This window comes from Cetorhinus maximus, chromosome 22 (genome assembly GCF_964194155.1).
Source record: "Cetorhinus maximus chromosome 22, sCetMax3.hap1.1, whole genome shotgun sequence".
NCBI classification, from domain to species: Eukaryota; Metazoa; Chordata; class Chondrichthyes; order Lamniformes; family Cetorhinidae; genus Cetorhinus; species Cetorhinus maximus.
Window position 1 is genome coordinate 26,649,917 of NC_135900.1, and position 15,538 is coordinate 26,665,454.

Consider the following 15,538-nt stretch of genomic DNA (forward strand, 5'->3'; position numbering starts at 1 on the left):
CTGGTTTTCTTAATAAGTACCATTCATGGGGACGGCTGAGGCTGCAGACTGTTGGTTATCTAGGTCAACAAGTCAGTGGTCAGTTTTCATGCATCAGCTGGGGCACATTTGACTTGCTATTGGATGGGTCTGACTGATAGCCAGCACCTCAAAGCAAAAGATTAGGTCGTGTTTGTTTTTAAGAAAGGTCGCAGCCATGTGGTGAAAAAGAGACCATCTTTTTTCTGGGGAGGGGGGGGTCAGGTCCAAAACAGAATTGCCTTTTATTTTTGTTTTCCTGTCTCTTTGTGTTGTTGTTTTTGTTTTCACTGTGACCTCATGCTGACATCATTTGGAGAGCCTTGCGGGAGATGTCATTGAGCCCAGCAGTGAGGATTAACATCTGTAGATACAGTGAGATAACCCTGGGATTTCCTACATGCACCATTCCAAACTGTATGCATTTATCTGGCTCCCTCTCACCGCCTGCCTTAGTAGCTGCTCCCAACCAGTTTCCCCAATTATGTCATTATTGCTCCCTGTCAAAATATAACCAGAAAAACAGGGAAGGAAATGAATCAGGATTCTTTGAAACTTTCCATGATTTATATATGAAGAATCCTGGCAGAGATACTGTTTTAAAATGTAAACTATTCCTAGTTTGGAGGCTGACGCTTGTAGCACACACCCCACCCTTTTATTCTCGGAAACAAGTTTCTTTTCTGTAACATACTAAATGCCAAGGGCAGTTTTAATTCCAGGAGGCGTTCTGTCGAGTGGTGGGATACCGGAGTTGCAGGGGGTGGCAGATGTGGCGAGTGGAAATTGTATGTTCTGGGAAAATGTTGAGATCTGCGCTGTATTAGCTTGTGTGCCTCATTAACATGCCGTCGGTGAACATCGGGTACCCGCCACCATGTAGCTGCAAGGGGCGAAGGAAGTTCTTAGAGAGCCTCCTTCTCTCCCTCTCAAGGGAAGGGTGGGGGATTTGGTTTCCTGGGCACAGGAGCCCACACCTTCCCTTAGGTGAAGTACGAGAGGAGTTCCAGTTCCCTGGGAACTATACCCCAGAGAAGAGAGGAGGGAGAGGGAAGACTTCAGGCTGCACAAAGGAAAGTTTTGGGGGTGAAAAACAGTTCACCTTCCCAGTACAGCCCAACCCCGACTTCGGCCTGGTGGGGAAGCTGCAGCAACTTCCCCCGTTCAGGCCTGTGTTAAAAATCGTAGTTAGAGCCCAATGTCATCGTCAGATCCTGGATTTGCATATTTAAAGAAAGGCTTGCTGATTTGGGCAGACGTCTTAGCTGCCTCTGCAGAAGCCTGAGTAAAAATCGCAGTCGGAAGGATCTGGGAGTTTTCTGGTGGGTAAATAGCCTGGGGCTTTTCATCAGTTTCTCCCTCCCTTTCCAGTGGGCCCAAAGAGCTGGGTCTGGAAGTCGAGATTCCTATATTAGCGTTCACTGTTCCCAATTCTAGCATTTCTTCAGTTCAGAATTGCTTTTGAGGGAAATGACATTGTGGTGATGCACAGAAGAGACTTATGTGCTCCTTGAACAGTTTATATGATGCTGGGGGCTTTGCTCACATTCATTGTGAGAGAATATAATCAATTAATTCCTCTATTGAGGGTCTAAAAATAACCAATCTCAAAGGAATGTTTGTGGCTTGCATGGACTATGTAACTGATTCTGAACCTTCATTTTCATTAAGTATTTGCTAACCTGTTCCATTTTTAGAAAGAGCTGTTCCAGTTTACTTCATAGAACTGATGTTTTTGGTCAGTAGTTTGAATTATTTTAATTAGGCGGTGAATTCCAACAGTTTTCAGTACCATATCCAGCTGTCATGAATCAATGTGTCAGAAGAATTGGGATTGAACAAAGATACTAGTGAGTAGAATGGTAATGAAAAATGATGTGGTTGATTTTAACTTGTTTGCCTGGTGTTAACAGTTTCAAAATGGTGTCAGTAGTCTTAGCAGCCTGTTAACCCTGACAGCACAGCTGACACCATTTTGAAAGGCGGGGGAGAGGGGGGGGTTCAATGGCTGGATGTGCAAAGGACCTGCCTGTTTCAATTTGTAGGCCCATTTCAATACGCACATGGTAGCTCTGGGATCCAGATAACCATGTTAGATTGGAAATATTTGGAACATGCAATATGTACACTTCCATCCATTTCCACAGGCAATGGAGACAAAGAGGCTAACTTTGTTTTTGAGGGACCCGGAGAACCACTGCTGCTCCTCCAGCCCAAACAAAAACAATCTTGGCTGCTGATGCTTTGGGATCCTACTCCTTTGCGATCATGACCTGCCCACCCTTACCTTGATGCAGCTGTGGCTGCCTGATATCAGCCAACCATTTGGCACCCACTCCACCACACAGTCCTTGTGGAGACAAAGTCCCACCTTCACATTGAGGATACTACCACCGTGCTAAATAAGATAGATTTCAAACAGATCCAGCAACTCAAGACTGGGCATCCAAGAGGTGCTGTGGGCCATCAGCAGAAGCAAATTTGTACTCTACCACAATCTGTAACCCCATGACCTGGCATATTCCCCACTCTACCATTACCATCAAGCCAAGGGATCAACCCTGGTTCAATGAACAGTGCAGGAGGAGATGCCAGGAGCAGCACCAGGCATACCTAAAAATGAGGTGTCAACCTGGTGAAGCTATAACACAGGACTACTTGTGTGCCAAGCAGCATAAGCAGCAAGTGATAGACAGAGCTAAGCGATTCTACGACCAACAGATCAGATCTAAGGTCTGCAGTCCTGCCACATCTAGTCGTGAATAGTGGTGGACAATTAAACAAGTTACTGGAGGAGGAGGCTCCACAAATATCCCCATCCTCAATGATGGAGGAGCCCAGCACATCAGTTCAAAAGATAAGGCTGAAGTATTTGCAATAATCTTCAGCCAGAAGTGCCAAGTGGGTGATCCATCTTGGCCTGCTCCAGAGGTCCCCAGCACCACAGATGACAGTCTTCAGCCAATTCGATTCACTCCACATGATACCAAGAAATAGCTGAAGACACTGGATACTGCATAGGCTATGGACCCTGACAATATTTCGGCAATAGCACTGAAGATTTATGCTCCAGAACTTGCTGCACCCTTAGCCAAGCTGTTCCGGTACAGCTACAACAATTGCATCTGCCCGGCAATGTGGAAAATTGCCCAGGTATGTCCTGTACACAAAAAACAGGACAAATTCAACCCCGCCAATTACCGCCCCATCAGTCTACTCTCAGTCATCATTATAGTGATGGATGGGCTCATCAATAATGTTATCAAGCAGCACTTGCTTAGCTTACTCTCAGTTTGGGTTCCATCAGGGCCACTCAGCTCCTGACCTCATTACAGCCTTGGTTCGAACATGGACAAAAGAGCTGAACCCCAGAGGTTAGGTGAGAGTGACTGCCCTAGACACCAAGGCAGCATTTGACCGAATGTGGCATCAAGGAGTCAGAGCAAAACTGGAGTCAGTCGGAATCGGGGGTAAACTGCTTCATCAATGACCTTCCTTCCATCATAAGGTCAGGATTGGGGATGTGCACTGATGGTTGCACAATGCTCAGCATCGTTTCCGACTCCTCAGATACTGAAGTAGTCCATGTCCAAATGCAGCAAGATCTGGACAATATCCAGGCTTGGGCTGACAAGTGACAAGTAACATTCGTGCCACACAAGTGCCAGGCAATGACTCTCTCCAACAAGAAAAAGAATCTAACCATCACCCCTTGACATTCAATGGCATTACCATCACGAATACCCCACTATCAACATCCTGGGGGTTACCATTGACCAGAAACTGAACTGGACTAGCCATATAAATACTGTGGCTACAAGAGCAGGTTAGAAGCTAGGAAAATTGGCGAGTAACTCACCTCCTGACTCCCCAACCCTGTCCACCATCAACAAAGCACAAGTCATGATTGTGATGGAATACATCCCCACTTGCCTGATTGAGTGCAGCTCCAACAACACTCAAGAAGCTTGGCATCATCCAGGACAAAGCAGCCCGCTTGATTGGCACCCCTTCCACAAACATTCATTCCCTCCACCACCAACGCACAGTAGCAGCAGTGTGTACTATCTGCAAGATGCACTGCAGGAATTCACCAAGTCTTCTTAGGCAGCACTTTCCAAACCCATGACCACTTCCATCTAGAAGGACAAGGGCAGCAGGTACATGGGAACACCACCACCTGGAAATTCCCCTCCAAGCCACTCACCATCCTGACTTGGAAATATATATAGCCGTTCCTTCACTGTCGCTAGGTCAAAATCCTGAACTCCCTCCCCCAACAGCACTGTGGGCGGACATACACCACAGGGACTGCAGTGGCTCAAGAAGGTAGCTCACCACCACCTTCTCAAGGTCAACTTGGGATGGGCAATACATGCTGGTCTAGCCAGCGACGCCCACATCCTGTAAATGAATTTTAAAAATCCGCGATTTGCTGGCTCAATTTAATCGTGGCCACTGCCTGAAAATCGCAGGCATTTCTTTGATAGGTAAGGCTAACTGACCACTGCTCTCTGCTGGTTGGGCACCTCAAAGGTCAAAAATCAAACCCAATGTTTCTTAAACTGTTGTTGGCCTAATCAGGGAAATTAGCTTCATGTTGCTGAAATTGCATCAGGTGATCGACTTGTTCAGTGACTGCACACAGCAACCTGATATCAAGTCACCCTCCAGTCTTGCTGCTGGTAATGAGGGCTGATTTGCACAGGCTTCTCGGAGTCTGTTTTCAGTTTCTTATTGCAAAGCTTAATGAAGATGATGTCACAGTATCATGATATTCCAAGCTGTGCAAGAAGAACAGTGTTAGTTTGGAACATCCAACTGCTTGAAATGGTGTTTACCTTGCTGTATCAGACCCGCATTTTGGGTTTGAGACATACTGCTTTTGAGCTCCTAGTATAATGAAAATCTGAATACTGATGTGACTGTGTTTACACTGCAACCCATAGCATCACAGTGAAGTGGAAACTGCTTTGGTGCTGCATTAAAGTTGGCATGTAAATACGCTTTAAGCAGAGGCTGCTTAAAGGACTGCTTTTTAACTCAACAGTGCTTTATTCAGTGAGTACCTCCGTTCCAGAGGCTTGAGCACATAATCGAGGCTGACACTTCAGTGCAGGAGCCAGAGAATGATGTTAGACCGAGACCCCACCTGCCTTCTTGGGATCAAAGTTCCCATGGCATTCTTAGGAGAAGTGCAGTGGAGTTTTTTTTTCCAATTTTATCCTTAACACACACCACTAAAACAGATTGTCTGGTGATGATTGTTGCTGTCTGTTGGAGCTTGCTGTGCACAGATTGGCTGCTGTGTTTCATACATTAGAACAGTGACTACACTTCTAAAGTACTTCATTGGTTGTAAAGCGCTTTGAGATCATGAAAGACACCATAAAACTGCAAATCTTTTTCTTTAATTGCCTCAGAAAGCATTCACAGTCTGATTTTATATAAAAGCCCACCCACTTTCCCTGTTCCCCTCCACACAATAAAGAAAAACAGTGAGGCTGATGAAAAGTTTATTTCTAATATTTTTCACCTGAGGGAATTTGCATTTGTATAGTGCCCAATTGCTTTTCTCAAAGCATCCAAATACAATGAATTTTTTCAGGTACAGTCACAGTGCTGAGTTTTCCCATGGATCTGGAGGTCCAGGAAAATCGTGGAGAAAGACATTATGGCCAGAATTTTGAGGTTAGTGGGCAGGCGCGATCGGCTGGCTTGGGAGCGGCCAGGAAACGGCCCACTGCCCGCGATCGGCCCCCAGCCGCGATTTCACAATTGACGGCCAGCTGGCGTGAAAGGCACACTGAAATGCTCAGCGTTGCCAAGGTGGGGGGCAGGAGGAGGGCAAGTGCTGAAGTCAGCGCGGGCGCGGGGGAGCGCGGAATGAAAGCTCCCTGAAGGCAGAGAGCTGCCTCACGGAGCTGAGAAATTCAAATTCAATTAAAAACAGACTTTAAAATCCCCAAAAAATGCCCACGCATCAGAAACAGTCATCTGAACATATACAACATGAAAATTCTATGCAAACATTTTTATTTTCTTATTTAATGCTGGAAACCTCATCCCGCCCTTGGATGAGGTTTCCTGAAAAATGCAAAGGCCGCCTGGCTGATTCCCCCACTCACCGACCGTAACGTTAGATGGGCAGCGAAAAATCCCAGTTAATTGCACTATAAATGGGCTTAGTAGCCCTCTTAGCGGTCGGCAGGCGCGCGTCCAGGTTTAGCGCGCACCCACTGACTGAAACATCGCACAATTGCACAATGACTTTGGAACACTCACCTGACGTCATCACGTGCTGAGTTAAGCTCGACCATGTCGGTCGCGTACCCGCACGCTGAGTGAAAAATTCTGCCCTGTCAGTTCTCTGTGTTCCCGCCTCCACTCGCTTTTCCCGGAAGTGGTTTCAGTCCAGTGACGGCAACAGGAAGCCAATTGAGGCTCATCGGCAACCAAATAGCAGCAATTTTTTGGTGTAATTAAGATTTTGCTGGCATCACACGGGTCCCCTGCTGTGCCTGCAGCTCATCGGAGAACAGGGCGGGAGGTCAGACACCTTGAGAAATAGATTTAAGTCTACCACTTTAAGATGCAAACTGGAAAGCCTGAGATTTTCTTCAGACAGAGTCTTTGCCATTTCCTTCCAGTCTCCTGGAGACTGCAGTCAGGGATAGTGCTGGTCGTGAGGAATTGACGGCTGTAACCTCCCATCCAATCCACTCTTCCATTCTGCCCAGCCCTTTCCTGTCCCATGCGAACCAGCAGCGCTCTCACTGCACGCACTGTGAAGGTTGCAGGGCGGCTTTGCAGTCTCACACGTTGACTCGCCTTCCCACCTCCGCAGCCTGCTCACCGTCTCTTAGTTAGACAGTGATCCGAGATGCCTCCGGGATGCGCACTGCTGCTGCTGCTATAACAGAGGTCAGGACTCAAAAATGGTCCCAACAGCTTAAAAAAAAGTAAACTCCAGAAGATTCAGCCCACAGTTATATAGTTAAGCTTACAGCCATTTTGTGCACTATAATGTCCCACAAACAGCAGTGAGGTAAATAGCCAGTTGGTCTGCTTTTTGGTAATGTTGGTTCAGGGAGGAATGTTGGCCAGGACATCTATTTATTACTTTTCTTCAAATAGTGTCCGGATTTTTAACATTTGGACAGGCACGTGGATCCCAGGTTTAATATCCCATCCAAAGATGGCATTTTTGACATTGTAGCACTCCCCCTGTACTGAAATGGATTGTCAGCTGTGCTAAACTTCTCGGCTTGAACACCATTCTAATGAAATATCTGCAGATAATATTATCCAGCACTAAATAAACTCTACAAACCTGTTTTACAAACTGATTCTGAAACAGGACAATTTAGAATTCAGCTGGCTTCTCTGTACAACTTTCTTCCCTCCCCCTGCTCTCCTGGGGATATAGTGCCATGGGCACTGGTTCCCCTTTGGTATTTTACCAATAAGCCATTATTAAGTGTGAGCCTTGACTGTAAATTTTAGCAGTCTCTTTGACCTGGGGAGCTTCACAGCTGAGTACAATGCTATCCTTATGCATGCACTTCTCACTGCAATTGCTAGATAGCAAACTGGGGCAGAATCCCTTGCCTTCTTCCCACCTGTCCTTAACGAACAAGTATTGAGCCCAGTAACAACCACAGTTGTAGGAGAAATGAGGAGATCAGCTGGCCTGGTGTAGACTGGACATCAAACTTGGGATGTTCTGTATCTGTATGTCTCATCAACTACCCTGTAGAGCTGGCTGAGCCATTGGACATGCAAACTCATTTCTTTGTCTCTATGGACACAAAGAATTCCAATTTGATTATACAAGCTGGGTTGTAAAACCTCAAGAGGCCTTTAGATATGGGGAGTATGACAGTCAATCTGAAAGACTGCAAATGTTGTATCCATCTGCGATGGTATTAAAGAAGATCAATGTAAACGTTCCATTGAACATATTTATAAACCCCTATAGACTATATAAATTTAAAGAAACCCATTTGTGAAAAATGTTGCTACATTCATCGTGAGATTGCCTCAGTATTTGATATATCTTGAAGCTGTCTTCCAAGCCTGAGTGACTGGATTTTTTGGGGCATCATATTCCCCGCACCACCCGCCTCCCCCCCTCCATCAGCCTGCCCACCCAAAAGCCAGCTGCTCTGTAATCCCAGCAGGGCCAGGTTCAAGTGGTGGCCACTGCTGGGGTTACAAGCAGTCTCCGAAGAAGAAGTAGTAGTGATGGAGCCCAGACTTGAAGGTAAGTCCAGGGTTTTGCACAGGCCTGGCTGGCAGACCTCGGTTAGGGGGCAGGGGAGGGAGGCACCAGATGGGGAGTGTTAAAGGGGTGTGGGCGGTGCCTCCGATGGGCACAGGGGATCTTCCAAAGAAGGATCCCTACCCCCTCATGCTCAAAAGCAGCCCATGCAGAGAAAGCTACCGGGCTACCCGCCTTGCTCTACCACGGGTAAAGTGGCAGCAGAGGCACAAGGGCCTCAATTGGCTGCCTAATGCCTTCCCCGCCCACCGTAATTTGGGAGATAGGATTGTGGGTGGGCAGGAAGGCTAGTTGCTTTATTTTATAAGCAACCCTCAATGTTCAAATTCGCTGGCAAGGGGCCATAAAATTCAACCCAAGATATTCAGACTGCCCTGTATTGAATGTACCTCCTTAAATACGTAATGGGGTTGATATTCCAGTACATTCTGCACAGGAGGGGAAGTCCCATTGAGAGTTCACTGTTGAGGCTTGGGCTATTTTAACCCCTGAGCTTCATCCACATTTGACAAAGTGATATCAGAGACGGCAGGCAGGAGAAGGAATTCGGGTGAGGGCCTGGCCCAAGCCAACAGTCCCAGGCAAAAAGTTAATGGCTGGGGGGAGAATGGCAAGAATGGGGAAGATGGACTGGGAGGGCTAGACAAGATGAGGCTGGTAACGCCCATGGTCTCCTGTGGGCTCGGGAGCATTCCTTCTCCATCTGGTCCAGAAAGGATCCTCAGAAACGTTAATTAAAATACTTTGCTTGGCCTCATCTGGCCACTCTGCTGGTCTGGCTGGTGAGTTTGCTTCTATTTTGGCTTCCCAGTCATCAGGTTTTAGATTTTTTGGCATAAAGTATGCCCCCCAGCCTGTGTTGTTTTTCATGCCCATTTGGATGAGTTGAAATCATGAGAGTAGTTGGGCTGGTAATGCCCAGCTATTTTAACAACTTTCCCATCTTGCTCATGCTGGGTGATACAACTGAAAAAACAACCTCTTAAATCCTTTTAATTTGTTCATAGGATGTGGGGGTCACTGGCTAGGCCAGCATTTTTTGCCCTTGTTGAGATGGCATTTACAAATGTGAATTGCTGTGGGCTACCTTCCCTAAAGTGGCATTAGTGAATGAGATGGGGTTTTTACAACAATCAGCATCTTGGAGCTGTCTTCATCATCAGGATTTTATTGAATTCAAATTTCACCATCTGCCATGGTGGGATTCGAGCCCAAGTCCTCAGAGCATTACCCTGGGTCTCTGGAATTCGCATCCAGTGATAACACCACTATGCCACTACCTTTCAGAAACTTGAGCAGCTAATCTAGGTTTCACTTTTTACTGCTGAGTAGCCGCCATCTTGGATGGATGTAAATGAATCGTTTGAGGGACCTTGCAGTGTGCAAATTGGCTGCTGTATTTCCGACATCGGTAACTACGTTTCAAAAATACTTCATTGGTCGTGAAGCACTTTAGGACTACCTGAGGTCCTGGAAGGTGCGATGCAAATGCAAGTTTTTCTTTTACTTTAATTGCCCCTGATAAATTCACAGTCTAAATATAAATGTAGCTTTTCTATAATTTACTGCCTGACTGCATGATTTGATCCCTCCAATGCATCTGTGTTGTAAGACTGCTTATCTGACACCCAGTTATGGATGAATCACAAACCCCTTCAGCTAAACATTGGTAAAACTGAAGCCATCATCTTCGTTCCCTGCCATTAATTGCATACCCTCTCAGCCAACTCCTGTATCCTCCACAGTTACTGAACCAAATCATTCTAATGCTAAGATCATTACACTCTCTCACTTTAGTCGTCACCCCTCCTCCTGCATCTTCATTCACTTAAGTCTAGGAACGCAGGTGAAAATGTCTTTGGCAGATGTCTTTGGTTTAATGAACCATCACTAGATCTGGCTGGATCCCACAAAGCAGCTCCCCTACTTTTCCCTTTGCCCCATCATTGACAACTGCCCCTAGGTTAGATGTCATACTCTGTAAACATCTCAACTTTTCCATTTCCCCGGCTTGCATTCGGATTCTTACTAAAATCCACCTTTTGGTTGAGGTTTCAGGTCACCCTACCTGGAATGCCCTTTCTTGACGAGGCACCATTTTCTTGGTTGTGCTTCTGTGAGGCATTTTGGCATATGTTTCTACTTTAAAGGCACTACATTAGCAATAGTATAAGCACAGCGTCTCAAAAAAGGCAACCTCAGGACCGAGGCCATGCCAAATTTTCGACCTTGCCGGATTTCAGGTTGGGCAGTTCAGGCCAGGCCTGGTCGGGTAGGATCAAGAGCGCGGGAATAGACCGGCATGCAAGTGGCAAAGCGGATACCTAGTCCAGTGCCACACCGCACCAATGTAGTGCCTAGCCAAATTATTCAGGTAAGTTTTTTTATTTTATTCAATTAAAATTGATGCATGCCACATTCTAAAAATGTCCGGTTTTCACAGTTTTTGGACAACTGCTTTGAGACACTGTACCTGTAATACTGGTAATGGTGGTTGTAATAAATACATATATATCATTATAACACTGAGATACTTCCCTGAAATCAGTGCATCGAATAATTGACTGGGCTACTGGAAGCAGAAAGTGAAGAAACAGCACAGTTGAGACAGGGAGGCAGGTTGTGACCCAGAGGCGAAAATAGTGAGCCAATACTAGCTTTGCTATTTCCTCAATTAATTAAATATTAGCATTTGAATTCTCTGCTTGGTAGGTACAGGCACTTTCAGGTATAATGTATTGACTAGAAGGTCCCAAGTTTGATTTCTAGTCACTATTCAGGTACCTAGTCAACTGGCAAATAATTTAGAGAGTACAATCGACTTTAGTAACTTTGGGCTTGGAACCGAAAGAAAGTCACTCCTGGTTACCATCTAGCCACCCTTATAGGAGAGCAGTCACGGGTGTTGGTTGAAACCATGATCAGACTTGGTTGTGATCCTTTTTTATAGCCCATTGCCCTAACCACTCAGCTAGCACTATTGCCTTAAAATTTGCAACATATGACGTGGAGATGCTGGGGATTGAACCCAGGGCCTCATGCATGTGAAGCATTTGCTCTACCACTGAGCTACAGTAGCTGAAGAGGTCACGCTTGCTCACCATCTAGAGTCATGCATGTAGAATGACTGGGTGTAGCATTGGATGGCTTCCAATGCATTCAGATCCATCCCACCACAAGAGTCAGTGCATTCAGGAGCAGAGAGAAGAAAGTCGAGAAGGAAAATTTCCAGGGACCTTCCATGTCTGAATAAATAATAAATCAATAGTAGTCAGTTTTCAATTTTTTTTATTTTTCCCAACTAAATTCCAGATTTAAGCAGGTGCCTGTGACAACAGATTTCTCCCCACCACCCACCAATTCCCTGCGACTTTTCCTCTCTCATCTGTTCAGACATGTAAAGCATTTTTTTGAATATTTGCCTGAAGCATATACAGTATGTTCCAAATTACTAATTGAGTCTTATAATTGAATGTTCCAAAGCAGTTTCAGCTGTAGCACATGCCACAACATTGAGGAGCTCCGTAGTCAAGTATCTGAGATACTTTATACAGATTTGTTTTGAAGAGATTTTTACCTGCACAGGGCTTACTCTTAAGTAACATTGCCAAGGTTTTATTTGGCCTCATAGTGTGCATAATAGGTATAATCTCTCATTTTCAAGTTTTCTTTTTTGTCTTTAGGAAGATTTTTATTTTGGTGCTTAGTATTGCAGTGTTCTGGTAGGCTGGAAGTGGTGGTATGTCATGTGTTTCATTATGACAATGTGAGTATGGAAATGGTGGGAAATAGCCAAGGCGGGTTTGAATACTAACCAGGCTATATCCTGTCCTCCCATCAGTTCCACACAGGCACATTTGCCAGCTGAGGTCGCTGGCCATCAGGCACTAATGGTTTTTTGGCCCGGTTACTCAAGCAGAGGTTTGATATTTCTCAGCTGAATGAGAGGTTTTCAGCAGTGAGGAAGCTGTCATTCGATCAGACCAGGCACACTTCCCAGCTTCTGTTACAGGGTGTTATTGATAAGCACCCAAAAGCAGATCAACCCTTCCTCACACTTGCACTCAGATACAGCCTAGGGAGAAAAATAATTTAGGAAAGAGAGAAATATCTTGAAATAAAACTATTGAAATTGAAATAAATCCAAGTAAGTTAAATAGATAACATGGCATTGAGCTTTTGAAACCAGGATGATTCCTGTTCCTAACCCAGAATGCTTACACCAGGACTGGCTGATCCATCGGACTGATGCTCCATCTGGCATGGTGTAACCTCTGGGCACCATTATCCATTCCCACGTAGCCATGTGATCTCCTGAGAAAGATTGTTTAAAAGTGTGCCAAATTATGGAAATTCCCTGACACCCAAAGCTTATCAGGCAAATGCAAGGAAACCACCATAATTGGGTAACACACACCTGCCTATCTCCTATATGTAGATACATTTAGCACTGGCAGGAACTCCAGTTTTCAGTGAATCCACGCTCACTGCAACTTAGAGGTCAATGACTCTCTGCAAAAAGAAATACCTTCTAGCACCTAACCTACTTCTATGCTTTCATAACTTCTAATTACGTCCCTTGCTTCACCCTAATCTATCATGCTCAATTAGCCTATTCACTTGGAGCGAGTCTAATCCTTTCATTATTTAAAAGACCCCAATCATATCTCTTCAAAGTCTACATCTTTCTGATCTGTATAACCCCAGCTCTCTGACAGTTCTGGTGACTGGAAGCCCTTTAAATGTAATCTAGCGTCCTTCCTCTGAACCTTTTCCAGACACTATACTTTCCAACACAATAGTATTAAAATGTATTGAATATATTCACAAAGTACTTGGATTCACTTTACATTAAAAAAATCTGTATTTTACGGGTCAAATAAAATTTATAAGTGTGAACATCCACCAGCCGTGGTGATTGTGAATTTTGTAGCCGAGGTTAATGGTGGGGGAATTTTGCATTTTAATAAAAGGGTCGTCTTGGAGTTCTTCTAAATTTCGCAGAAATGTAAACGTGTTTCAAAAGTGCAGGTATATATGGAATTTAAAGTAGATTCATTATTTTATTTTTCTTTCTATCTGGGATAGTCATGATCCCTATCCTTCCTTCCAATTGAATTACATTCTTAAACTCTTGCTCATTTCAGCTTGTCACTTCTGATAAAATAATGTATAACTGTTGAACATTAATGAGTTGAAATTTATTCAGTGAAAGACAACTATTCCTTTTTTGAAGTTTAGACCTTTCTAGGTCTATTTTCCATTAAAGGGAACCTGGAGCATGCAGGTTCAAATTCGACTAAATATGACTTAACAGTAATGTTGGCAGATTTGCCAAATCTCCCACAGTTTAGTTTCCTTTTCATTGCTAAAGGCCATTTTCTAATGTACAGCACATGTAATTTGTATTTATAATCCTTGTGCCAATAAGCGTGCCTTAACTTTGCAAACAGCCATTTCAGGTATCAGATAGTATGCTAGTATATATTTGCCTGCCAATTGGAAGAGATTTCAAAGCACTTGAGAGTTATCCAGCTATTTTAAATGCAATGTTTTGAGGCGGGCTGAATGAATGACTGGTTACACTCATTCTAGGTAGAAGCTTTACATCATCTATCAAGCAGAAACCTTTGGCGAAAAAATGTACAGGGAGCCTGTCAGACCCCTTAGCCTTACTAGCGATGAACTGAAACCTCTAGCCTGGGGATAGTCCTTTTACATCTTTACACATTGCTCGTAATGCATGCTGTAATTCAGGCTTGAGAATATGAATGAAACACTAACCTCTGCTTTTGTTTTCATTTGAGAAACATTCTAGAAGATAGCTGAGATTGTTAAAGCCAGAGCCCCATAGGTTTAGTAGGTCCTGTGGTATTTGGACACTTTAGTGAATAAACCAGAGTCTGGCTGTCAAGGTCAAACCCACATATGCAGAATTAATGTTCATTGCACTTGGGTGAACTAGCCAGTTCTTGCCTGGAAACTATGTTGACTTATTTGTACTGGGCAAGGAATATGTATATCTGCTGGACAACCATGTCTTTTTAGAATGTAAATGTTAATTGAAGAGGCTAGGGCATAGGGCAGCTGACACTTGACTTTGTCCTCTTTAGCCCATATGAAGCTTTGATCAAGCTACATCTTTCTCTGTTGCATGTCCCCCAGAGAGTCTCCTAGGGTCATGGCCTGCAGCCTAGTCAAGAGGCATTAGCCTACTGGCTTAAATATTTGAGGCCCTTAGGTTAGCAGGGGGCCTTCACTTCATGCACTCCACATTTCCCACATAACCTAAAGCAGACTAAACAAAAGTGGTGTGAAATCCGATGGCTGGATGCAGCTAAAGTAATATGTTGAAACTGTCCTCCATTCATTTAATACTGTGTGTTTGTTTCCTGGATTTACACCCTTTTTGGTCTTTGGGATCATGGAAACCTTTGAAAAAGGGATTGCAGAGCAGTGGCCTGTGATTAAAACCTAGTGTTTTTTCTCCATGCTGCTCTTGTGCAGCAGTGTCACACATGGTAGCATTTAGGAGCCCCTTCACAGCTGAAGTGTTTCAAACACTAATGAATGGAAGCTTGGTCATATAATGCAGACAAGCTTTAAGGCATGCTTTACTGAATGGTGTACTGTAGTGGCCTGGGAAAGGAAGAGAGTTATAAATTGTGTCAGCTAACAGCCCAGACAAAATGAAGCCATGTGGAAAATCAAATCTATTTAACTATGAAACTGTTGCAAGCCATTTTAAGGTGGTCATCTTTGGCAGTTCTCAGTTTATGAGGTGACAAATGTTAAACCACATAATACAGTCTTTTGCTTTACTTTTTTTTCAAGCAAATAAAAGTAAAATATTTTGCCGTTTTGGAAACGTGGTTATTTTTGTTGGTGGGGGGTGGGTGGGTGTGGGCTGTTAAATGTTGAATGCTGACTAGATTTAATGTGTAAATATTTGATAAATGGATTAAATAATTTACAATGCCCAGGTATATGAGTACCTATTTTCAGTAAAACTTTAAGGCTTTTAAGTTTCACAGACATGGTGATGACATCAGCTGTAGGAGATTTATGGTGGTTTAACTGGAATTTAATCAATGTACTTTCTCTCAAATCTGTGGTTAAGCATGTCCGGTTAGAGGCCTCCCGAAATACTCGGCAATTAAAAAAATAACAGCATTGCTTGTAGAACTAGTCACTATGGAAGGGGAGGGCAAGACAATATTATTTAAAAAAAGCTGT

At 44.2% G+C, this 15,538-nt stretch overlaps 1 protein-coding gene and 1 non-coding gene across 2 annotated transcripts in view; one reads left to right on the plus strand and one right to left on the minus strand.

Annotated features, from left to right (window-relative positions):
• The window catches only part of hmga2 (high mobility group AT-hook 2), a 135,987-nt gene that overhangs the window by 117,637 nt on the left and 2,812 nt on the right, over positions 1 to 15,538 (plus strand). The window lies entirely within an intron of this gene.
• On the minus strand, positions 11,310 to 11,381 carry trnav-cac (transfer RNA valine (anticodon CAC)). Its single transcript has one exon. It is a non-coding gene; the product is annotated as a tRNA-Val (tRNA).